Source organism: Bubalus kerabau, chromosome 5, assembly GCF_029407905.1.
Source record: "Bubalus kerabau isolate K-KA32 ecotype Philippines breed swamp buffalo chromosome 5, PCC_UOA_SB_1v2, whole genome shotgun sequence".
NCBI lineage: Eukaryota > Metazoa > Chordata > Mammalia > Artiodactyla > Bovidae > Bubalus > Bubalus kerabau.
This window is the reverse complement of record NC_073628.1, coordinates 56,299,389-56,325,520: the sequence shown is the minus strand read 5'-3', so window position 1 is coordinate 56,325,520 and position 26,132 is coordinate 56,299,389. Positions and strand designations below refer to the sequence as shown.

The window sequence follows — 26,132 nt, the reverse complement described above, 5'->3', positions numbered from 1 at the left end:
CTTCCCTCTGCCTGGGTGCTTTTCACGCACACTCACCTGGTCGGCTCTCCCTGTGCTTCAGCACTCAGCCCTGGTGACATCTTTCCCAGGAAAGCTTCCCTGAAGCCTGGAGACCTCTTCCCTTGTACTAGCGCACTCAGCATGCCATATGAAAAATCTCTTTCCCCTGTCTTCCTATCTCGTTGGATTGGAAGCTCCTTGAGAACAAAGGTCTCTGTGACTTATTGATGTGGTTCTCCCAGCAACTGGCAGGAAGAAGTAACAACAGGTAATGAAGGCTTGCCGTGTTATAGATGCTATGTGAAGTGCTCTGTATTAATTCATTGAACTTTAAAATAACCTTATCCTGTAGGTGCTATATACCCTATTTTCAGAAAAACGTTTTGTCTTGAAATAAGTAAGGATTCACTGGAAGTGCAAAGAAGTGAACCAGGAATTCTTGAATATGCTTCATCCAGCCTCCCCCAACATTAACATCTTATGTAGCTATAGTTCCATATCAAAACCAGGAGACCGACACTGATGACGTTCAGTTTACCCGTATTTCATCGTGCACGTGGCTTTGTGTAACCATCACCATAGTCAGGCTCCTTAACTGGACGGTCACAGGGTTCCCTGCTGCTACCTTCATAGCTACACACCCCCATCCCTGACGTCCGGCAACCTCTAACATGTCCCCTATCTCTATGGTGGTGGTATTTCACAGATGTTACATCAATGGGATCATGCAGTCTATAACCTCTGCCATTGGCTTCTTTCCCATCAGCACAGTTTCCTTGGGGTTCAGTCAGGTTGTTCCCTGTATCAGTGGTTGGCTCCTCTTTGTTGCTGAGTGGTGTTCCCTGATAGGGATGCGCTACAGTTTGACTCCTTACTCCCTGAAGTATATTTGCATTACTCCATTTTCAGGGGAGAAAACTCACTTGCTAGGGTCACATAACTAGTAGCTGGCATTTCATAAAGGTTTAGGAGTAGGCACCAAATAGATGTCTCTTGTACTAAGCTCAGCTGAGGGCACCTCGTGCTCTTCTGTTAGTTCCCAGCCTGGTGTCTTCCACACAGTAGGTGTTCAGTGATGTTTGCCATGAGGATGTGGCTGCAATTGCATCTGTGTTTACATAGGTAGCGGTAATGTCTAACTTATCCCTGTGCCTATACATTTGCAAGAGAGACATTTGATAGCTTACATAACTGCACTTTCAGTTTCACTTGGAATATCAGAAAAGGAAAATTGGGGCAGTAAATATGATCACATACAGGGCTGGCATTTTATTGCCTAAAATGCCCAAAGCTGTTGGTTCCAAATTAATATATGCCATATTTGCATGGTATTTTGCATCTAATTTGCAGGTGGCTCATTTTAGCACAATGGAGAGAGGCCCTTCCAGCTCCTGCTTGTCACCCCCGCCCTCTCAGCTGCTCCGGGCAGGCTGGCTGGTGCAGGCTGCACAGACCATGGTTAGGTCCTGAAGGTACCCACCCTAAGCCAAGAAGGCCACCAGGGCATTTTTGCCCATCGAAGAGGACCGGAGTTATTGTCCCTCAGCAGGGGCGTCTGGAGGTTTAATTAAAGAGGATTTGTGGAGCAGTTGGAAGCCTCAGGTGTGGAGCCAAATGCGATTAAGTGACTGGCAGGGCCCCGCAAGGTGGACTTGTCTCCACCTGGGCACGGCACCCAAGGGACAGGCTTGCTCAAGCCCCTGTGCCATCCCTCCTCCAGGAGTCCAGTCCAGTCCTCACCAAGGGTGCGTGTTGGAGGGTCAAACAAAAAAGGTGAGCCGTGCCCTCAAGGAACTGCTAATGGTGTTGACCCAGCCTCAAAGCAATGATTTAAACACCAAACTAAATGGTGCAGGCCCCCACACCAGTCATGGTTGGTGGAAAAGAGAGGCTGTTAACTGGAGACAGTGTCCTGGAGGAGGTCGACCCGGTGGGTGTGCCTCTCGGGGGTAGCTCCTCCTTGACTCAGAGGCTCAGGGAGGAAACACCAGAGAAAAGCAAGTGTGGGTCCGGCGTGAAGTTCACAGAGTCAGACCAAGACTGCAGAGCCGCTGGGACCTTTCTGCAGGCCCCTTGGGACGGTGTCCTCAGACCCCCGGGAAAGCGTGACCACTCTCTGTGGTCAGGGCCACTTCGAAGGAGCAGTTGGCTTGCCTCCCTCAAGAGTGTGGAGTGGTGGGTGGAGAGGCAGCGTGGGTGTTGGGAGGATGGCTTGCTGGGGGCTCGGCCAACGCCGGGGAGAGGGTGTGGCGTGTCTCATTTGGGGCCAGTGTTTGAAGGACTCGAGTTGGAGTTTGGTAGCTTAGGGACTGAGTGGAGAGAAAAGATCACAGCACTTGGTGGTCACCGGGGTGGTGCTGCCAGTGTGACAAGGGGGGGCCAGGGAGGGGCCAAGGAGGGCGGGGAAGAGCCTGCAGGAGGCCGGTCCTAGACGGGGGTGAGAACCGGGAGCACGGAAGACAGGGAGAGGGTTCCTCAGAGAAAGGGCTTCTTGCCAAGTGGCTGATTCCGTCAAGGGCTCCTGGAGGCTGAAAGCGAAGAAAATGCTGCCAGGTTGAGAAGAATGTTGAGACTGGAAAGCAGCTCACAGGGCATTTTTCTAAGCCTCTATTTAGGAGGAAGAGCAGACCAAAACGGCATTTTTATTGTTGGTTTTAAAGATGGAGAGAGGGTTAGTGAAGGACTGAGTTTCGTGGAGGTGGGAAGGGATGAGGTTGGTGTTTAAAGAGAGAAAACCTCTCTCCTTAAGACGGAGTGAAGGAAGAGAAGACGGACCACTGGGCGAGGTGGGGACGGAGGCCCAATGCTGGGGGGCACAGGAGGTCGCTCCTGCCCAGCCTGTCAGCCCCGTCAGAGGACAGGGAGCGGACAGGGAGAAGCAGGTCCAGGAAAGGGCGCTCAGCATGTGCCTGGGCGGCAGGGAGAGAGGGCTGAGGGGGCAGCAGGGAGCGGGCCGGGGAGGCTGTCTGCTACGCGCTGGTCTGCTGGCTTCTCTTCTTCCTGCAGTGCTTTGGGAGGAAAGGAACAAGGCGGGGTAGGGAAAATCACTAATCTTTTCATTAAGACGGGGTGGCATTGACACCAGTAATCTTTGCCTTACTTCCTGGGGCCTGGGCTCCTAGACTTCTGTAGAGACTTTCCCAGCCTGGCCTCCTCCTGCAAACAGCCCAGCCAGGTGGTCCGTCCATCTGGCCTTGCCATCGGAGGAGTCTTCCACCTCTCAAAGGCTGAGGTCATTTCTTCTTGCCCTGACTTATCAGTGGATCCGGCTCTAAGAGTCCCACTTGCCCTCACTGCTCTCTGGGCCCTGCTTTCATTTTTCTCCCCTCCTTGGTCTTGCAACAACGGCTAAATAGCCTGCGAGAGGGTCAGGCGGGGAAGATGAATGCCGGCCTGTGGGGGCTGCATCCTGCCTCTCCGTTAGGGAGTCAACGGAAGGCGGGAAGCAGAGTGGATAATCCAAGGAAACACCAACAGACACAATATGCTCCTTGTTGGATAATCCAAACAGCGTTTCCACTTGTGCTCGGAGAGTGCGGTGATGACTCGAGTGCACTGATTTGCTGGTCTAATTAGGTCTGATTTGGAGAGCACTGGTTGCGTTGCCTAGAGGAGAGGCAGCAACAAGCAAAGCATTGCTGGGGAGAAGCCATCCAGTAAATAATCCCCAAGTGCACGCAGAAGCAGGATGGAGGGTCCATGAAGGCCGCCTCCCGGCCGGCCATCAAAACAGTCCAGATCCTGCAGGGCACCCCGGGACACAGTACTCCACACGTGTTGTGTGTTGACCTCCAAAGGCCAGGTTAAGCAGGGAGAATGCCTGCACTTTACTCTCTCCCTCGAGATAGGAACAAAGAAAAAAGGGGGGGAAAACCCAGATTTTTTCCAAGCTTAACCCTAACCCCCACTCATTGTACTTTCCTCCCTGTCCCCACCCCAGGCCTTGGAGGTGTCATGTTTGGTCACCATCCTTCAAGCTCTAGTGTTTCTGGAGGCCCAGGACCCAGTGCTGTGCCGCCAGAGGACCCAGGCCTGTTCCCCTGCCCGTCTCCCTGTCACAGCTCCTAGGGACATGCATTTGCTGTGTGCAGATTGCCAGAGTCCAGGCACACTCCAGATGAAATTGGCCAATTTTAGCTACAAATGAAAAGACAAATGAGATGGAAATTGCACAGAACAAACCTAGTCCTCATCAGTAGGTGTCAGTCCTGACACACGGAGCTGTGCAGCCTGTTCAGGCCCTTCCCTCCCGCCGAGGTCCGCAGGGCTCTCCCTTGCTGAGAAGACCCGCTCCTCCGCTCCCAGCCTAGCGGAGGGGCGGTCAGAGAGCCTTCGAGAGGAAGCCAGCCAGGGTGTGAGCATGTGTGAGATGGTGGTGGGGCAGGGGGTACAGGTAGGGGACACAAAGCAGATGTCGAATCGCACCATGCAGAAAGAAGAGCTCATTATTCCAAAAAAGGAAGGAAAAAAAATTTTTTTGAACATCTGTGTGCCCAGCCCCGCGCTAAGTGTTCACACTGTAAAGGTAGAGAGCCCTGGGGGGCTCCCAGCCCAGGCGCCATGGAGAGAGAAAGCGAGAGGATGGGTCAGAGACAGCAAGTGCAGGAGGACATGCCTGGCAGAGGGAGGGGACACTGGGAGGAAGAAGCGGGATGGGCAGGAGAGCGGGGGTCAGCTCACAGCGGGGACAGAGCAGGCCGAGCTCCACAGCTACCCGGGACGTCCTGGAGCCTGAGCTACAAAGCAGGCCGAGGCCTGGGAGGGGCAGCCCGCCTGTCCCCTGGACTGCAAGGGACAGCCAGGAGAGCTCACCAGCGCTTTACAGACAGCAGCTAATTGGTTCCAGGCGAGGTGTCAAGGAGTAGGGGCAACAGGGAGTCCACGCACCAATCTAGTGAACGAGGAAAACCAACAAGCAAAATGAACGATCGTTTACTTGCTCTTTGTGAAGAGGAGTCAAAGACCCAGGAGTTCTCAATCCCTGGGTTGAGGGACCTTACACATTTTCCGAGCTGAGGGAGTTGCAGAGATGCGGGGAATGCAAATTTGTTTTCTTATGGATGTAAGCTAAATACAGCTTTTGTAATAATAACAACAGTAGCAGACACTCGTAAAGCACTTATCAGGAGCCAGGCTGTTGTAAGCACTTAACCCTATTAGTTCATTCGCATAGTAAATATGCTGTGGTCTGGGGTTCAAAGCCAAACAAACACATGTAACTTAAAAGCCATCCATTTCCTTTCCTCTTCCTCACTCTGAAAGTTGATTAAGAACTGGTGGCCACAGAAAGAACTCTGAGCCAACTCTCCCTTGCTTGCGTTAGCATGAAGCAGAAGTGCTGGGGGGCTGGATTTGGGAACAGTTCCAGGAGGCCTTGGATGATCCAATCTTGGTGGATCAGACAGACTTCCCCTCTGCCTCTGCATTCCCTGAGCTGAAGTGCTTCAAGCCAGGCCCCTTGCTAGAGTGGGGTGAGGTGCTCATGGAGAGAGGAGATCTAGGAGACACCCTGAAGGGTGAAACTGGCCGTGAGGGTGGGTATGGCCAGTTCTCCAGGGACAGCTCCCTGCCCGTTACCAGAGCCAGAATCGATGTGCATCCCACCACTGTGAATGTCTTTAATTAAGCCTGATTGTCACCAGGGAACAAGTTTCTATAGTGACAAAGATACACTAGACCCTTGACATTCTCAAGGGAGACATTATAGCCCGTCATGAATCAATGGATTAAAAACTACCCTATAATTTTCCCCGTAAAGCATAGTAACATATGGCTGAGAAATGTAACGGTAACAAGGATAGCTAGTGAGGGCAAAGTTACCTAACTCTCAGCTTACCGGGAGGTTTCCCTGAATCCGACTCAACAGCCTGCAAGTCAACGCCACACACCATTTCATGTCAGATGTCGGCTGCTGGTTGCAGTGTAAGCCACTTTATGATAAACTTGAGAATGCCAAGTGTCTACTGCTTTTCAAACAGCAGATAGCACAGAGGGACTGTGATGGAACGGGGTAGACTGAACTCATCCATGTTTCTTCTGCTGCCGCATGTAAACAAGAGTAGAGAAGGGGTGCAAGCCCACAGGGCAAGGGGCAGGACACCAAAGTGAATCGGTGATGTCTGTGCAGCTTTGGAAGTTGAGAAGCTAACTGACTTGGCTTGATGGAGCAAGTAGAACCTAGAGATCCCCAATGGAGAGGCCAATGAGCAATGGACAGATTCCTGCCATTGAACCACAGACAGGCTCAGAAATCAGTGGCATCTGACGATAGGGTAAGGAGTAGGGCCAGAAGCAGAAGAGTGATTCCTCACCCTTTCACCACCAAGTAGCATCCTGGAGAGCTCTATTCTCCAGAGAGCCTGAACCCAAGAAGTGCTGGCGTGGGAACACAACTACAAGCATGGGTGGAGACGAAGCAGTTTATTGAAAAATGGGCATCTGCTGAATGTTGGCAAGCCAAATGGGGAGAGCCCCTTGCCCTGTTCTCCCTGTTGGCTCCCTGAATGCCGGTGACTGGGCAAACAGTGACATCTGGGGGGCTCCACTTGACACCTCCCTTGGTGAAATCCACACATGCATGCAGAGCTTCCAGATGCCTCACTCGTAAATACGAGCCATCGGCCAAGCACCACTAGATTTTTAAGAAAGGCATCCAAAATAAAAAAGCATTAGCCAAAATAAAATTAAACAAATTGAAGACTGTAAACTATGCAGGGAGCAAAAGAAAATGTAACCACCGCCACCATCACGATTGATATCCTCAGAAAAATAAGGGAGGATTTTTTGTGCCCAAAGAACAAGCATCCTTTAAAAAAAAAATTGAGAGATAATTCACATACCATAAAATTGGTCCTTTAAAAATGAACAGTTTCATGGGTCTTAGTGGTATCCACAAGGTCAGATCACCACTATGTAATTATGGAATGTTTCATCATCCCCAGGAAGCCCCACATCCGAAAGCAATCACTCCTCATTCTTTCTTCCTTCCTGTCCCTGGCAACCACTAATCTACTCTCTGTCTCTGTCCATTTACCTATTCTGGACATTTCCTAAGTGGAATCATGCAACATGCAGCTTCTGTGTCTGGCTTCTTTCACTTAGCATAATGTTTTCAAGATTCATACATATTGTGGCATTATCCGTATGTCACTCCTTTTTATGGCTGGATAATATTGCATGTGTGGATATTTCACATTTTATTTATCCATATATCGGTTGATGGACATTTGGGTGATTTGCAGACAGTGAAAATGTAAAGAACAAGAATGAACTCTTATAAACTTAAAATATATTTCATGTTTCTTAAAGGAAAATGATTACTTTCCAGATCACAAGAATCCATTAGGTGGCCAGCATAATTAGTGACAAAAGGCCCTCACAAGGACACATTTTAAAATTTCAAAATATTGGTGATAAATGAAGATTCTACAGGCTTTAGGATAACAGCAGACTTCTCAACAGAACCCTGGCAGCCAGCAGATAATGGAAACATTCCTCCAAACACAGGAGGGAAGGTTTTTAAAATCTGAAATTATATTTTCAGTCAATCCATCAATTAATTATGGAGATTAAGACATTTTCAAGCATGCCAATTGTCAAGAAACTCACCTCTTGTTCAAACATGTAACTTGCTGGTGTGCCCCACCAAAACAAGAAAGACGACGTGAAACCCAGGCAGAGGAACAAGCAGTGAGAATGTTTGCTACCATAGGAAAAAGCCTGAAAGGACCTGCACCAAAGTATTAGTATCGGTTAGTTGGAATTGGGAGGTGGAAAAGGAGATTATTTAAACCTTCTCCATGTGTTTTCCTCACTTTTCAATAACAATGCTATATCGCACCTACGTGACTACATACGTGTCGTCTCGTGCTGAGAGATGAAGGCAGGAGCGAGGTGCAGAGGGCAGAGAGGAGTCCCTCTGGTGGCTCTCCCCTCCGTTACTCCCACTGCAGTGCCCCTGTGACACGTTGCAGCCTCTGGGGCTGAATCAGACCTGCGTCTGTCTGTCTGTCTGCTCTGCTAGGCCGAGAACTTCCCCAGGGAAGGGCTGGCTCTTGTCTATCGCAGAGAGCAGGCACAGAATCAGAGCTTGGATGAATCTATGGAACGAGAAAGGGAGGAGGAAACAGAAATAGGAAAGAACAGAATTCCTACCAAACGTAGACCATAAAGTGAATGAGACCTGGGAGTAGGGACAGCGTCAGAGTTTAACAGATCTGCTGGCCTGGAAATGAAAGAAGTTGACTACAGGTCAAGGAAGGTAGTCAGCCCTGGGCATCCTCCACCTGGGGCCAGTGGAGTCAACTCCTGGAGTAATAATTCCCCAAACACAGAACTGCACCGCTGAGAGGGACCAGTGGTCACGTAGCTTTTTATCTTACAGCTGAGACTCAGAAGCCAGGATCCGGTGAGAGGGCCCTGCTCAGTCTCTTCCTACTCTGGGCCTCTGGTTCTTCCACTGAAAAGCCGGGAAGCAAAATGAGGTGACTGAGGTGAGCTCTGACCACCAGAGGCTCTTAGCACACGCATCCCAGGAGGCTGAGGACCAACTCACCTTACTTAGGTGTGGAGGCTGCCCAGGCAGACGCCTCCTCTGCCTCCCAGCCAGCTCCTTCCCTCTGTGGAGGCAACTTCTGAGATAGGTGCGGTGCTGGACCACGTGGGACAGCAGGTGTGGACCCAGCCGACTGCATCAGAATCACCTGCTTAGAAGTGAGTTCAATCTGCAGGTTTCTGGGCTCCACCGCCAGGCTTGCACGATCAGGGACTTATAGTTGCATGGTAAGAAGCACTCCAGCTGATTCGTGGATGCACTCTGATTTGAGAAATGGATTCAGGGGGCTGGGATTAGGGTTGGGAGGTTCAGTGCTCATATTTGAAATAGCTCCCATTTATCCCGTACCTACTCTATGTGGGGCACTTTCTGACATCTCTCATCTTTACAACCACCAGCCGGCAAAGTAGGTATTACTCTAATTGTACAGAGGAGAAAACCTAGACCCAGAACAATTAACTTGCCAGACATCGCACAGCTAATGCGACGAAGAGCCGGAATTGTAGCTGAGGTCCTCCTTTGCTGTCCTACTACGCAGCTCTGGCTCTCCGGAGGCCTGCCTCCAGTGTTTGGCGGGAACCCGCTGCACCCGCGGAGGATGGGGTCGTGTGAAGGCGGGGCTGCCCTGGGGGGCGGGCGTGGGGCGTGGCTGCCTCTTAGGGTCCTCTTCCCTCTCTTCTCAGGCTTCCTTCCCCCAAGCACGTTTTGACAGGGCTTGAAGCCATCCGCGACCTCTGTCTTCCCTTCTCCCAGCTTCTCATTGTCTTGCTAATTAAAGACGCCTCGAAGAATTGCCCTGCTAGAGTCGGACACGACTGAGCGACTGAACTGAACTAACTGAGCCGCTGGCTGCGTGCCGCACCCTCAGGGGAAGCGGCGGCAGACACTTGGGCCCCTGGGCCCTGGCGGGGGCCAGCTGAAGAAGACAGCAGAGCAGGGGCGAGGGCAGCCGCCCGGGAGAGGGCTGGACCAGGCCGTTGCCGGGAGGACGGTGTTCCGGGAGGAGCCCGCCAGCCGCTCCGGGCGGGTCCCGTCCTGAGCGGGAGGCCCCGCAGCTCCGTCACCTGCTCTGGTATTTGCCGTGACTCCCCCGGGATGCGTTCTGTGCCGGGTCACCGTAAAGCCCCACCCCAGAGTCTTCGCCTGCTCTCCCCTCTGCCTCCCGGTGACCAACCGTTTGGTTTGCTCTGAACTGGGGGCTTTGGGGATTCTGGACTTTAAAGCTGGGAACCGGGGACAGATTGGTCATCGTCGTCTGCTGCCCTCTCCTCATTCGGGTCTGGGTCCACTAGTCCCTCCTCAGAGAGGTCTTCCCAGACCCCAGCATACAGAACCACCAAGTCACAATCCTGTTTTGTTCCTGGGTTGGTTTTCTATTGCTCCTGGAACAAACCACCCCGAATTTCGTGGCTTAAAGCAACATGCATTTGTTGTCTCACAGCGTGTACGTCAGCAGTCCATCTGGGTTGGTTCTCATGGTTTCTCTGCCTCAGGTTTCAAAAGGCCAAAATCAAGCTGTCAGCCAGGCTGGACGCAGCATCTGTAGGCTCTTAGGAGAACCCACCTGTGAACTTAGGCGGGTGGCAGGTGGAGCCCAGCTCCTTGTGGGCGTGGGGCTGACGTCCCTTCTTCCGTGCTGGCTGTCAGCGTCCAGAGGCCTCTCTTCAGCCCTGGGCGTAGCCCCTGTGGGTTTTTAGAATGCATCCTTGGAGAAGGCAATGGCACCCCACTCCAGTACTCTTGCCTGGAAAATCCCATGGATGGAGGAGCCTGGAGGGCTGCAGTCCATGGGGTCACTGAGGGTCGGACACGACTGAGCGACTTCACTTTCACTTTTCACTTTCATGCATCAGAGAAGGAAATGGCAACCCACTCCAGTGTTCTTGCCTGGAGAATCCCAGGGACAGGGGAGCCTGGTGGGCTGCCGTCTCTGGGGTCGCACAGAGTCGGACACGACTGAAGTGACTGAGCAGCAGCAGAGGGCATCCTAATTCCTGCACTCCTTAAGAGCCCTCGCCACTAGCAGGTGTCTTGCTGCATAGGTATTTATTCTCCGTTTACCATGTGTCCCTCTCCTCCCCATGCAAGTGCCACATGAGCAGGACGGCATCTGTATTGTTCCCTGAAGTGTCTCCGGCCCTTTCCAGTGCTTGGCGTGTGGTAGGCGTGGCACAGTTTGTTCGATGAGTGTTATAGTGATTGCTGGACGCCTGGTGGAAAGGGCAAGTTCTGCAACTCTCACGAGGCTTCTCAGAGCCTGCTCCCCACGGAGCAGATGGCAGGAGGTCCAGCAGGGAGACGCCCGCGGCTCCAGTGCCCTTGGCTGATCAGCCCAGCCTCTCTGCCAGTGTCCCCCTCCTCCTCCCGGAGCCCCCAGATGCTCAGTGTCTCCCTGCCTGAGGACTCCAGAGGGCAGAAGCCTCAAACTAGCTGGCGGCCCGAGGGGTGCTGAAGACTGCAGGCCGGCCTGGGAGGAGGCAGGGACTGCTGCAGCGGCTGGGTTCAAAGGCAATCCACCTGGGACTTCCAACAATTAATTCTCCCCATCTGCACAACGATCAGCTTCTGAGGGAAAACAATTAGCCCACTGCAAATTGTAATTGTCGTCTCACTCCTGACTTTAATTTGGACTAATGAGGCTAAGTGATTCCCGCTCCCTCCGCCTCCCGCTGTCCGGGCCCTGGGCCCTCACCTGGGCGGGCAGTTAACCCTTGGCTGTCCGCCTTGCGCCAGAGACTTAGGGCCGTTTGGAGGCTGGCCCAGGCCGGGGCTGGGCCGAGCAGAGGCTGGCTGAAGGAGAAAGGAAGAGAGTGCCTCGGGCTCGCAGGGAAGCTGCCTGTTTACGCGGCTCCTAGACAAACAGAGTTTTATTGAACAGAATTGACGGCTGGCTCGCTTCTCTGTCACAGCCAGTTACCTCTGGGGACCCAGCATCCGGGAGCCTCTCCCTCCCACAGGCGGGTGCCCCTGCCCACCCTCTCCACTCTCCTGTGCTGAAGCTGTGCTCCATAGCCGGGAGAGTCTTGGGGTTGGTGTGAGCAACTTGGCATCATTCAGTTCAACCCTGCTCCTGCTGCACAAACCAAGGCTGGAGCAGATGAGGACTTGCTCAAGGTCACACAGGGGTCTGGCCTCAGAAGGAGCTCGCACCACCCTGCTGTTTCTTGCTTACCTGTCTGTCTCTCGTCTCCTCGGGCGCTTCCTTGCTCTCTTGCCCCTGGCATGCCCCCAGCACAATGCCTGGCATCCTCACAGATGCAGGAAATGAGGTGCGTGCAAAGTCCTGAGTCCACCAAGCCCCTCACCCCTCTTGGCTGGGTTGATTTGTTCACTCACACTCATTCATTCACCTGTCAGTGTCAATGTGTGCTGGGAACCATGCTAGATGCTCGAGCACAAAGACCAACAAGGCCCTTCCCTGCCCTCCAGGACCTCCCAGCCTCGTGGTTCTCATATGTGGAGCTGTTCGGCCCTGGGTCCCCAGCCTCGTGGTTCTCATGTGTGGAGACGTTCGGCCCTGGGTCCCCAGCCTCGTGGTTCTCATGTGTGGAGACGTTCGGCCCTGGGTCCCCAGCCTCCAATGGGTCAGTCTTCAGTGAGAACCGACTCTGACCCTGACCGGCAGCAGGTGAGGGAGAGGACCCTGGTTCCTGGCCCCATCTCTGCTGCGGAGCCACCCTGAGCTCTCCTGTCACTGCTGCCTGAGGAGTTAGGTGTGGAATCAGGAATTTAGATTCCTCATCCTGGCTTTGCCACTGGCTCTCTGTGTGCTAAGTCGTGTCCGACTCTGTGCGACCCCATAGACAGCAGCCCGCCAGGCTCCCCCGTCCCTGGGATTCTCCAGGCAAGAACACTGGAGTGGGTTGCCATTTCCTTCTCCAATGCATGAAAGTTAAAAATGAAAGTGAAGTTGCTCAGTAGTGTCTGACTCCTAGCGACCCCATGGACTGCAGCCCACCAGGCTCCTCCGTCCATGGGATTTTCCAGGCAAGAGTTCTGGAGTGGGGTGCCATTGCCTTCTCTAGGCTCTCTCTGTGGCCTTCCGCAAACCCTCTCCTCCCACCTGAAGCCAGGGCGCTGGGCTCTGGTGTCTGTATGGTGCCCTCTGGAGACTCAGCAGGGGCCCCCCACCATGGGAGCCGGTGGGGCTGGTGGGAGGCCCCGGGCTCCTTAGGAACAGCCTGGCTCCAGGCTGCTGCCACCCCCGTGACCTGCGCCCACGAGGCCTGCAGGTAAAGGTCTGCACTGCAGCGGGCAGCCGTGCAGCCCCTTAGGTGGCCGCTGGCACCACAGGAGAGGAAGCGGGCATTGCTGGTGTGCCCTGGTGGGAGCCCCACATCTGAGTGCCATCCTTCAGTTTGGTGGGAGCACTGACTTGTGGGGAGGTGGAAACTGGCAGTCGGGAGAGAGAGGGATCTCTCAGAGCATCCTCTCCCAGGCTTCCATGGTGCCAGCTCTTCCATGGTGAGAAGAGCTCTGCACGTTGGCAGCTGAGCCTTATCCCCTGTGATATCCCCGTGAGGGCAGCCTTGAGGGAGGCCACGGCTTCATCTGGGCCCTTCCCTGGCCCCTCCATCGCCTCCTCCTGAGGGAGACACAGGTGACTGCCCCTCTGCTGCCTTCTCTGTGTGTGCTCCCTGTGGTCTGCCCAGGCCCGGACCAGCCGGCCCCAGCCCTGGGTCATTTCCTGCTCCTGGCCCTCTTGGCTGGGCTGGGCCACCGGCTCGGGTCCCTCCTCTCCCGCCCCCACCTGTGCCTGAGGGAAAGGCATGGGAAGGTCAGGACCCCTTCTGCTCTGAGGGCGCTTAGAGCTCATCGCCATCCGCCTGTTTTTTGTCCTGAGGATGGGAGGCCAGATGCCACAGCATGGCTGGTTCCTCACCTGGGACATCCCCGCTGCGGCCCTGCTGCTGCGGCATGGCCCGTTCCCCAAGTGCCTGGGAGCCGGCTCTGACATGCACGGCTGCGACAAGAGGGTGCAGCCACCCTCCCCTTGCGATGCACACCTGGTCCTTCACTTACGCTTGAACCTCCCCTGCTCGCCCGCTGATGGGGCCGATGCAGCCCGCTCCAGGCTGGGGGTAGGGAGGGCGCTCCCCAACCCGGAAGTCTTAGGCTGACCCTGACTGGGATCTCCATCAGTGCTTGTCAAAGACCACCTCCAGAGTGGGTTCAGCACGCAGGTTCCTGGGTCTCACCTCCAGAGAATGTGATTTCAGAAGTCTGGGTGTGTATAGGAATCTGCAGGATTAGTAAGTACCCTGAACCTGATTCTGGTGTAAGAGGACCGTGGCCCACCCTCCATGAAAGGTTGCTTGATTTAGATGTGGTGAGAAGAGCTCTCCCCTGCTCTTTAAGGCCTTGGAGTTCAGGGTCAAAGAGAGAAAGCATCGGCCCCCAGCCAGACTTGGTCAGGGGTCTGGAGTATTGGCTCACGCGAGATCTTCAGATTGCTGTCAGCACCCTCTTCCTGCCTTGGTGCCCTTGATAATCCTGGTCTCCATCCTTATTCCTGCACTGGCCTGGGAGGTGGGCACCTCAGCAGAGCAGAGGGGCTGGCTGTGGGCAGCATCTGGGAGCTGGCCCAGCTCTAGGAAGGGTATTTGCTTCCCCAGGGACTAGGCGATGCTCTGATGCTCCCCCACCTTCTTTAGATGCACTTTGAATCCCCCACTTGGGCTCACGAGGCTGGTCACAGCCCAGGCTGCACACGCTGGTGGTGTGGGGGCTTCAGCACCGTGCCCCCGGTCCGGACCCCGGCCCAGAGCTGTGGTGTCTGCCACAAGGCGCAAGCACATCAGGCCACCCTAGGAGGTCAGGAGCATCACCACTGCACCTCCCTCCCGCTACTGCTGCTTGCCCCTCTCAAAGACAGGTGAGGGAACAGGCGCCTGGAAGTTAGGTAGTTTGTATTACGGGTCACAGAGCTTTGGGGCACACTCAGAAGTCATCGGCCCACCCTTCATTTTACACTGAGAAAACCAAGGTGCCAAGGGGTAACAGTTTCCCAGACTCAGAGAGGGCCAACGGATAAGTTAAGCCTGCAGCTAGTTAGTGATGAGACTTGGGGAGTGTTCAGTCCTGGCTCCTACCTAAGACTAGGAAGGGGAAGCCTTGAGTGAGTGGTGGAGGTAGGATCTGGACCTTCATCTTTCTAAACTGCAGTCTGTGCTATTGCTCCTCAATAGAAATAAAATACAAACCACATTTTATATATGGAGTAGCCACATGAAGGGCTTCCCAGGTGACTCAGTGGTAAAGAACCTGCCTGCCAATCCAGGAGACACAGGTTTGATCCCTGGGTCAGGAAGATCCCCTGGAGAAGCAAACAGCAACCCACTCCAGTATTCTTGTCTGGGAAATCCCATGGACAGAGGAGCCTGGAGGGCCAGTCCATGGGGTTGCAAAAGAGTTGGACCTGACTTAGTGACCGAACAGCAATAGCCACATTAAAAATGTGAAAAGAAACAGGTGATGCTAATAACATGTAGCCCAGTGTATCAGCCCAGATTATCATTTCAACATGTAATGGGCGTAACAGATTTGCTAGTACTTTCATTCTTTTTGCACATTAAACCTGTGTAAGCTGGCGTGGACAGCAGCGTACTGCACTTCTCAGTCTGGCCTGGCCACATTTCACGTATTCAGTGGCCATGGGGGCTGCCATGTTGGACAGTGCAGGCTGAGGTTTTCGCAGCTGCTTGTTTCTGCTGCATCACCCAGTGACTCAGCATGAAAGTCAGAGCCGTCTCCTGGCCTCTGCTGCCCTGACTTCCTGCTGTTCCCGGGGGCGGGCCTCCTCTTCCTTTGGGCTCTTACAGGATTGTAGTCTTCCTTCCCTCTCACCTGCCCATCTTCCCATCCACCTCTCTCATACCCCCCTCTCCTGAGCTCTCTCCTGGAGGACTTGTTGTCAGACAAGAAACCTTTAAATAGGTGAGACAAAGGTGACAAATGCCCCTCATTTACATTCAGGTTCTATCTGGCTTTTTTGGCCCTGTTGAATGGCACTTCTATCAAAACATCTCATTTGGAAATGTCAGTGTGGTTTTTGATAAGTCATCAGTCACCGTGATGGCGACCGACAGATGGGAAAGAGTGTGGTGGTATCTAATGCGCTGCGGAACCGCTCTTCTGCAGTTGCGTAGTGTTTTATTTATTTAACGTGGCATTCTCTCTTGAAGGAAAGAAGCGATTAACCCTGCCACACCAGGCCCCTCAAGGTCTTCTTTTCTCCTTAACTTGCCAGCCTTGCTTTTGCCTCCTTGCGCCTTTTGCACCTGGAGTCAGGATCTTGCGGTCACCACAGGCTCCATGGCGCCTCCACTCCAGCGGGAGGCAAGCCAGCCGCCCTCCTGGCGCCCGAACAGGAGCTGTGAAAACTGCCCAGCTGCTGCAGGGCCCTGGCTCTGAATCCAGGTGCCGGAGCTGCCCATGAAGTTGACCTGGACCTGAAGCAGTTCCCATGTGCAAGGAAAGCTGGCACGCTCCACAGTTGCTGTTCACTCTGGTGTGGTTGCGGTCCTCCATCTCCCCCTCTCTGCGTCTAACCCTCCCTCAACTCCTGCAGGGTCCCCCTGGGACTGCGCCCCCAGCCATGCACTAACTAGGTGCCTACAGTCCTGATTTCCTGTCAGTTTCAACAGAAACGAGTAGATTTTTGAAAAGGAGCATTAAATATTAAAAAAAAAATGATAGTGCACATGCTAAACAAAACAAAACAAAACACAGGAGTCTCAAGATTTTCCGGATCACATGTTTCTGATAGAAAATAAAGGTACTGAAATCTGAGGTGGGCTGGTTCCATCCAAGCAGCTGGCCCCTGGCTCCTTCCTTCATTTCACCCCTGTGTCTGGAGTCCCCTCTCCTCTCACCCTGAAGGGCTCCCTCCCCCTCCCCACGCTTCCTGCCCATCCTTTTGGGGCTGAGACTTGGGATAGAAACACGTGTGGGCTGAAGCCCCTGGGTTGTGCGTCTCTGTGCCGAGAGAGCCATCCCCACCAGCACTGGGAAATGGTGACAGCTGCCCGGAGTCTCTCCTTGTGACCCTGAGCCCCGTGGGAATCCCCTGACCCGCATCCGGACATGTGGGAGCAGAGGTTGTCCAGACCTTCCTCCATCCATTCTCTCTTCATTGGTGATGAAGGAGAAATATCACAGGCACGCACGTGCATGCACAGCCTTTCAGTGTGAGCCTTTCTCCATTCCTCTTCCCTCTGGGTGCTATGTTATGATTTCTGCAGAAGACAGCGTCTTGGGAAGAAAAGAGCTCTGGCTTTAGAGCGGGACCATCTTGGCTCCAGTTTCAGCTCTCTGCAGCTTCTTGCCTGGCTCTGGGCCAGTGAGTCGCTTCTGAGCCTCAGTGTCCTCGCCTGTGAAGTGAGCGGAGGATGCCAGCCTCTCAGAGCTTGCCCTAACACTGCCAGTGTTCCTGATGGTTAATTCCCCTCCTCTCTCCCTTCACATCTGCTTCCTCCTGATGCAGGTGCAAGGTAGATAAGGGTCTGCAGTGATTGGCAGAAACCCTGTGCCCTGGCCCCATGGCTTGAAATAGGCACGTGCAGATCCGCCTTCTAATTGTCACCCACTGCTCGTGTAGTCTAGACGCGGGGTTAGACCTCCCCCATCAGAGCCCCAGCTGGCCACCTTTTAATGAGGGGCTGTCCCTTTTCAGGAAGCCTCCTGTTAAGGTCAGCCCCACTGCCAGGCATGGGCAGTCACACCACTTGTTCTTTTACCCCCAACCCACATTTGCTGCTGCTGCTGCTAAGTCACTTCGGCCGTGTCCGACTCTGCGACCCCATAGATGGCAGCCCACTAGGCTCCCCCTTCCCTGGGATTCTCCAGGCAAGAACACTGGAGTGGGTTGCCATTTTCTTCTCCAATGCATGAAAGTAAAAAGTGAAAGTGAAGTTGCTCAGTTGTGTCCGACCCTCAGCGACCCCATGGACGGCAGCCTTCCAGGCTCCTCAGTCCATGGGATTTTCCAGGCAAGAGTACTGGAGTGGGGTGCCATTGCCTTCTCTGCAACCCACATTTATTGAGCACCGATCATGTGCCAACCCCCGTGTGAGGTGAAGGGGAAACCAGGGTGGAGCAGGCCCAGCCCCTGCCCTGGAGAAACTCAGGCCCGGGAGGCAGCCACCCCATGGTTGCTGCTCAGCTGGGGTTGGTGCTGGGGGAGGGAGAGGATGGAGGGCAGGGATGTCACAAAGGAGGTGACAGTTGAGCTGACAATGGACGGTAATTAAGAGTTTCCCCAGCAGCGAATGGCAGAGCATTGCAGAGTGAGTTAAAAGGCCTGCAGGCACAGAAGGGAACATCCAGTTCCTATTCAGCTCAGGAAATGAGAGGAGGGGAGGCCCTGCAGAGGGGGGTGGGGACGACTGGGGCTGGGGCTGCTGCTCAAGCAGCCGGGGGTCTGCATTTGGTCAAGGAGAGCTGGTGGCCTCCCTCATCACAAGGAGAGAGCTGAGGCAGAGGGACTGAATGACAGATGGAGCACCCAGAGGAGAAGGGGACCCCAGGGGCGCATGAAGGATCGGGAGATTGGGCAATGTGGGCAGCAGAAGCTTCTGGCCCATTCACATGTTACCAAAAAGCCATTCTCCCCTGGGGCCCTTTTTCTCGGATACTGCACTAGTGAAGCAGGAGGGTGTAGGTGTGCATGTCATGGCCACGTCTGCGGGGATATAGAGCTCATTTGTTGAACTCCTGCTGTGCGCCAGCGCTGTGCCAGATTTTTTGTAAGTATTACTTCACTCAGTTCAGTTCAATTGCTCAGTCGTGTCCGACTCTACGAACTCATGGACTGCAGCATGCCAGGCCTCCCTGTCCATCACCAACTCCTGGAGCTTACTCAAATGCATGTCCATTGAGTCAGTGATGCCATCCAACCATCTCATCCTCTGTTGTCCCCTGCTCCTCCTGCCTTCACTCTTGCCCAGCATCAGGGTCTTTTCCAATGAGTCAGCTCTTTGCATCAGGTGGCCAAAGTATTAGAGCTTCAGCATCAGTCCTTCCAATGGATATTCAGGATGTGTCTGATTTCCTTTAGGATGGATTGGTTGGATCTCCTTGCAGTCCAAGGGACTCAAGAGTCTTCTCAAACCACAGTTCAAAAGCATCAATTCTTTGGCACTCAGCCTTCTTATGGTCTGACTCTCTATAACTTTGACTAGATGGTTGGATGGCAACACTGACTGAATGGACATGAGTTTGAACAAGTTCTAGGAGATGGTGAAGCACAGGAAAGCCTGGTAGGCTGCAGTCCACGGGGTCACAAAGAGTCAGACATGACTAAGCGACTGAACAGCAACCACCTCACTGAATCCTCAATAACCCTGTGAGACATTATTCCCATTTTACAGATGTAGGAATTGACACTCAGAGAGGATAAGTAATTTGTTCAAGGTCACACAGCTAGGAAGAAGCAGAAGTAGGATTTGAGCTCAAGTCTTTCCTATTCTGAAGGCTGTGCTCTCCATGCTGCTGTGTAAAGCATTTGGTGCCAGGTTCCTTGCCTGTTCTTCATCTAGCCGCTGGGGTTCTGGAGGGATTTATATGGCTTTGCTGCTGCCTTTGTCATTAGAAGGCTGTCACTGGGGTGACAGAGAACAGCAGATATGGGGCTGTCACTGCAGGGAAAAGGTGACGAGGAAGGCACTTCCTCCCCGCCGCTCGATTGGAGGCGGCCACAGCGCTGCCTGGGCAAAGCGTCCCTGTCACGGTTGTTCTGCTGTGTCCCCAGAGTTGTCCTAGACCCCTTCCTCAAGCTGGTGGGATCCAGGCCTCAAAATCCACTGCTGGTTTCTGAAAGATGAAGAGAATTTTATGGAAAGGGGCCAGTCCATCCTCTTCAGAACTGACCCAGGAATAGAGCAGTGGTCCTTAACATTTGGGGCCATAGACCCCACTCAAGGAGAAACATACCCATATGCCCACACTCACATGCACACACACGATTTCAGGTATTTGCCAGGCTCTTCAGTCCAGCTGTGGACTCAAGATTAAGCAGGCTTTCTCTCTGGAGATGCGGGGGGCGTGTTTATGATAAACACAGCTGCTGACTGTGTTTACCCTTCTGACCCTTTCCTCATCCTATGGCTCCTAGAGAGAGCAAAGGAAGTGTTGCTCAAATCCAGTAATTGCTTTTCAAGTGTGTCTTTGGGGAAGCAAAGCCACAGACTGCTTGAGAGTTCTGGCTTCTCTGTATTTAAATTGCCGAGGCCTTCACATCTGTGAGGGCTGGGTGGGCTGCCTGGGCAGTTGGGAGTGGGCTCTGTGTCTAAAAGTCTGTCGGGATGTCGGCTCTCGGGACCTCGGGAACTCTCCTTGCCCTGAATTCCCTGAAGACTGCTCTGGAGCAGACAGCCGTTGCCGCAAGTCTCTGAGGACCTGCTCCTCCCCCTCGGCCCCCTCTGGACGTTCCTCTCCCTCCCTGGCGGGAAGCACGTGCGCTTGTAATAGAGCTGCCTAATCACTTGTTTAAACTAGACATTTGGTGTGTAATGACTCCTGGCTGGGACCAGAAAAAGCCATCAGCCTTTCTCTGCAGGGACCAGACCTGCCGGACGTGGCTCCGTTGCCTGGAGGAACGGGGGCCATTCTCCCGAAGGCAGCGCCCCTGTGTTAGGAGCCCGGAGAGGGGGTCACCTTTCAAGGTTGGGCAAAGACAGCTGACACCCCACTTCCTTGCTCGCCTCCTGGGCACAGGGTGAGCCCAGAATGGGAAGGAATGAGAAGGCAGGGCACCGGAGGTCATTTCCCAGCTCCGCTAGTGACCTGAGGGGGCAGCTTCTGGAACAGTCTCCTGTGCACCTGCCTTGCTGCCCAGCTGGAGCAGACAGGAAATCTGGCAGGGCCTGAGGCTTCCCAGGCTCGTGGCTATGACTGGAAAGCCAGCAGATTTGCTATTTGCCCAGAGTTTTGAGATCTGGGGAGAGAGACGCTGGAGAAATATAAGCCACAGCTGTGTTAATTATTATTATTTTTTATCATTATTACAGAGAAGAATGTTCCCTTGTTAATTCCCTGGGAAAACGAGCTGGCACCACTCAGGCCTTGAGCCCAGGAGAGCAAGAAGTGGTAAAAAATAAATAAATAAATAAAATAGCCTCTGTATCTGCTCCCCTCTGAGCTGGTTCACCTGGCTGGCTCTGCGCCTCTCCCTCACACATATGCACACACACAGACACACATGCGCCCTCACATGTGTGCAGCCTGAGCTGCTCCAGCAGAAGGGAGGGGGTATAGTCCCTGGAGTGCTTGTTCTTTTGTCAGTGGGAGAAAGCTGGCCAGGCCACAGCAGAACTGTGTTGGGGAGAAGACCCTTGCTTCTGTTATTCTGGAGGTTTCGGTCGAGGAGCACTGTGAACACCTCCACCATCCACAAGTGGGCTCCCTCGTGGCCTGGCACGTGGTGTGAGGAGTCAGGGCCCAGCGTCACGGGCTGGACGTGTGTTGTGGCTTCTGCACATGCCAGCTGTGGGGCCTGGGCGGTGGCTTCACTTCTCTGAGCCCCCGTTTCCCCTGCAGTGCGTATACCTGCCACTCTCAGAGGGCTGTTCACATGGGTTAGAGAAGAGAGAAACTTTAGGAAAGGCCCAGGACAGAGTAAGTGTTCATTAAATTGTACCTGCTAAAACTCAGAGAAGATGTTCTTATCCCGTTTTACAAGTGATCTGGGGTTCAGGGAGGGGGGTGGTAAGTGGTGGAGCTGCTTTCTTCGGGAGATTCCCATGGGGGCAGAGTGGACCTGGGCCTCCACTGCAGCCAGCTCCGTCATCCCTGGACTGCACACACACGGCCACCCCTCTGGGGACTTCTCCAAGGGCTGACCTGGGCTGCAGCTGCACCCAGTCTCTGCCAGGTGGGGGCAAGGGTGTGGAAGCAGAGGAGACCCCCAGCCAGATGGCAGCATCAGGAGCTGGTGGGGGCAGAGAGGAATGATGGATGACCTGCAAGGTGGGAGAGGGGCAAGGAGAGAGGGCAGTGGTGAAGAAAGAGGTGGAGGCTGGGAGAAGGTGGGCCCCACTGACTTCCAGGAAGCCCGTGGCCGGGCTGCGGCTCCATTTGCTCAGACAGCTGGATGCCCTTCCAAGAGGAGTTTCCTGTTGGTAAGAATAAAATATCCTTGAACTTGGTGGCAAATCCGGCCACTGAATTTACCTCTCAAATATAATGTGATTGTGAATTGTGGCACATGAATTATATCTGAAAAGCATTATTTATATATAACTAATAATTATATATACTGCATATACATATATACACACGTGCATTTGCATATATGTGTGTCTGTAATCACAGTCATGTCCAACTCTTTGCAACCCTTTGGACTGTAGCCCTCCAGGCGCCTTTGTACACGGGATTCTCCAGGCAAGAATACTGGAGTGGGTTGCCATGCCCTTCTCCAGGGGATCTCTCCAATCCAGGAATCGAACCCACATCTCCTGCATTGCAGGTGGATTCTTTACCCACTGAGCCATTGGGGAAGCCCCATGCATATATATATAAGTTTATAAATATATAAAATGGGGTTGTTAAGACCACTGGTTCTTGCCCCTTACTAGTTGTATGATCTCGAGACTGAGGTTGGAGGCCTGGCCCTGCAGCCCAGACTGCAGCCAGCAGACTCTCTGCCGGGGCCTGGCACTCGGGCCTCGGGGAATGGGCAGTCACGGCCGGGGGCCCCTACGCTCAGTGAATGCATTCATGAAGCAGAAGGGGGGCCAGAAAAAAGCAAAGAAGAGGAAAGAAACACCAGCAAATTCTCCTCTGTCCTCCCCCAGCTCTGCAGCTCCTGGGGGAACCAAGCTGCATAATACAATGGGATTTAATAAAATGCCTTTAACTCACAAAGTTTGTCTGCTGCCAGCTCCTTAATTAAATTGCCTAATGCTGCTTTGCGATGGCGGCACAGACTCCTGTGTTTAAAGAGCGTGGTGTTGCCATGGCGCTCTCCCGGCAGGGCCAGCCGGCCTGGAGGAGCATACAGATGAGGCGGGGGCCTGGCCCTGCCCGCAGCGTCCACCACACCAGGCACACACACCAGACACACACACACCACATACACACACACACATAGACAGACACACACACACATAGACAGACGCACACACATAGACAGACACACACACACATAGACAGACACACACACCACAGACACACACACACATAGACAGACACACACACCACAGACACACACACCAGACATACACACATATAGACACACATACCAGGCACACACACACACCAGATACACACATACCAGACACACACACCAGACAGACACATACCATATACACACACCACAGACACATACACACACACCAGACACACGCATATCAGACACACACACACACCAGACAAACACACACACCCCAGACATGCACACACACCAGACACACACACATAGACACACACACACCACATACACATACACCACACACACACCAGACACACAGACACACACCAGACACACACACATAGACACACACCAGACACATACACCACACACACACCACAGACACACACCAGACACATACACCACAGACACACACACCAGACACACACACACACACCAGGCACACACACAGTCACACACACACACACCAGGCACACAGTCACGCACACACACCAGGCACACAGTCACGCACACACACCAGGCACACACGCACACACCACACACACACACACCACAGGCCTGGCCCCTGCCCACAGTGTCTGCCCCACCACACTCACACACACACTACAGTATACCCTGGTGTTCCTGGGAGAGGGTTTAATCCCTGCCAAGAACACTAGCCGAGGCTTTAGAAAGGGGAGACCTGGGGACACAGCAGAACAGAGCTGGCCTGCCGGCGTGGCAGTGGTCCTGGGCCCCGCCCTGGCACTTGGGGCAGCCCCTCGAGGCCTGGGCAGCTGGTATCTCCCCAGCCACCGGCTCCTATGGGCAGCCTCTCCATCTCCCCTGCTGCCCACCCAAATACCCTTGTCTGTGTGTGCCGAGACCCAGAGAGGGCCGGGAAACACTGGTAGAGAGTCCGTGAGTCTGATGAGAAAAGGGTAGGGTGTTTTTTCACACATGGAGGGTGGAGGAAAGAGACGTTCACTTGCTTATGGAATTTTCCGTTAGGTGCAGTGCTTCTCAGCAAAACCAGTTGGGTATTTTCCCCCTCTACTTTATTATGAAAAATTTTAAATATTGTATCACAACAAAGTTGACAGAATTTAACACTGAGCAGTCATATACCCACTACCTAGATTCTACCATTAACCTTGGATGAGACTTGCTTTATCACATCTCCTCCCATCCATCAATCCATCTTATTTTTCCTGCATTTTAAAGTAAATTGCTGGTATTAGTACATTTTCCCTAAATGCTTCAACAACCACGGAGTTCAACTTTATTTTACAGATTTGTTTTTTATGTAAAATCTACATGCAAATAAATTCTGGGGAGTTTTCCTTCCATGCCTGCATTGTACCCCCAGAGACTGGTTTAATTGGTCTGGAGTGAGATGCAGATATGAGTATATTTTAAAAGATCCTCATATGAATCTCTGGTGCAGCCGGAGTTGAAAAACAGAGATAACAGGAGGCAAAGAGTGATCATTTTTATTTCCCCCAAGGAGAATGCGAAGCTCTGGTTGCCTGTCCCCGTTTATACTCCCAGCCCCACTTCCCTTCCCCTAGTACCACATTCATGCTGCTTTTAGGGTGTACATGTGAATCCACTCATGCTCATGTTAGCCTTACAGGGTCTCTTCATCTGTATTTCCCAATGGCAAAATCCATATCTCTTTCAGATGGTGTACAAGTCACAGGGATGAACCTGAACAAATCTTAGGATGATCAGGGTACTTACGATGACCAGGATTGAGGCAGTGGATGCAGGGATGATGATGCTGGTGAAAGGTGTTCACAGTGATGAGTGGTGAAGACAGTGAGTGAGGGGTCCTGGGGTCACAGCTGAGGACGACAACAGGGGGTGAAACTGATGGAGAGGGTGTGCTGCAGGCGGGGCGACCACCAGCGTGGTGTCAACCCCAGGTGGCTGCCTCGTGGTGGCGACTTTCATGTGGTGCTGCTAATGTTCCCCTTCCTGTGAGGGCGTGCAAACACATGCTCACTCACCACACTGATGCCCATCTGGGAAGAATATTGGTCATCGTATGGCAAGAAGGTTGGTCCCACCATTTGAGAACCCCACTGCTGCAAAGTGCAGCTCCTTCCAAAATGCCGAGAGGTCACCTGAGAGCTGCACCCCCTGGAGCCCTGGACAAGGCCCTGACAGAGCAGCAGCCCCGCGGTCGGCTGCCCCGTTTCACTGTGCTTTAACAAGACTCAGCTCTAGCGTTAAGTACGAGTGGATCATTAGGAACATTTATTTAAGTTGACCAGCTCTGAGCCAGCTGGACCTGGGATGCCAGCCATCTCATGATCGATAGAGACTTTATTTGCTGCCTGCGTGGTTTCCTGTTCCTTTCATGCCTGGTAAGCTTGAGTGAGGACAGAGGAAAAGGGCTCGGCTCCCTCCCTGAGGCAATAGGGGGCAAAAGGGTGCAAAGCCCAGCACTCCTGTCCCTCACCACAGCACTTAGCTGGCCCCCCTCTGCATTGTCCTGGGCTGCTGGGATGAGAACGAAGTTAGGATGCTAAGGTGTACTATTTTAAATATATACACATATATCAAATATATATCAACATATATATGTATAAGGAATTGATTTAGGAAAACATCTTGAAAGAAAGTGAAAGTGAAGTCGCTCTGTAGTGTCCGACTCTTTGCGACCACGTGGACTGTAGCCCACCAGGCTTCTCTGTCCATGGGATTCTCCAGGCAAGAATACTGGAGTGGGTTGCCATTTCCTTCTCCAGGGGATCTTCCCGACCCAGAGTTCGAACCCAGGTCTCCCGCATTGCAGGCAGATGCTTTAACCTCTGAGCCACCAGGGAAGCCCCCACTTTAAATATATACGTGTATATCAAATATATATCAACATATATATGTATAAGGAATTGATTTAGAAAAATATCTTAATGTTGTCCAACCCTTTCATTTTACAGATAAGAAAACTAGGGCCAAGTGGGCAACAAATAGAATCCCTGTTGAGAACAACACTAAGAATCCCTTTCATGTATATAATATTGCTAATGAGGCAAAGACACCTAACGCCTATGATCTGATTTGATTTTTAAACCAGCCCTGTGAGCTGGCAAGGACCTTCCTGCCCATTTGACAGACAGCTCCTGAGTTATTCCCAGATTTTTTCCACTAGCAGTTAAGCCTAGATGGTATACCGCAGTCCATAGCATATTTCACACTCATGTTTTCATTAGATCTAAACCAGATCTCTCTCTGGACAAATGACAGAAGGCACTAGTCTTATCCCCATTTCTTGGAAGTGAAAACTGAGGCTCATGGAGATTAAGCATTTTGCCAAGCTTGTACAGTTAGTAAGTGGTAGAGTGACAGCCAGAATCTAGGATCCCAGCATAAGTTTGCTGGGGCTGCCATATCAAAGTACTACAAAATAGACTGGATGGCTTAACCAAGAGTAACTGAATTGCC

The 26,132-nt window shown here is 53.0% G+C and overlaps 1 protein-coding gene and 1 long non-coding RNA gene across 3 annotated transcripts in view; one reads left to right on the top strand and one right to left on the bottom strand.

The window, feature by feature from the left end:
* LRRN2 (leucine rich repeat neuronal 2) overlaps nucleotides 1-26,132 on the top strand; it is a 62,508-nt gene that overhangs the window by 22,109 nt on the left and 14,267 nt on the right. The window contains exon 2 of one of the 2 annotated variants that reach the window (XR_008714734.1): nucleotides 8,384-10,630. The exons of the other annotated variant lie outside the window; for it this stretch is intronic. The gene's annotated coding sequence lies outside the window, so the exon portion shown is untranslated. Of the gene's footprint in view, nucleotides 1-8,383; nucleotides 10,631-26,132 lie in introns of those variants that run through there. 2 annotated transcript variants of the gene reach the window in all.
* On the bottom strand, nucleotides 6,288-8,688 carry LOC129652770 (uncharacterized). Its single transcript, XR_008714735.1, has 4 exons — nucleotides 8,555-8,688; nucleotides 8,382-8,458; nucleotides 7,857-8,099; nucleotides 6,288-6,631 (listed from the first exon to the last, which is right to left on the bottom strand). It is a non-coding gene; the product is annotated as an uncharacterized LOC129652770 (long non-coding RNA).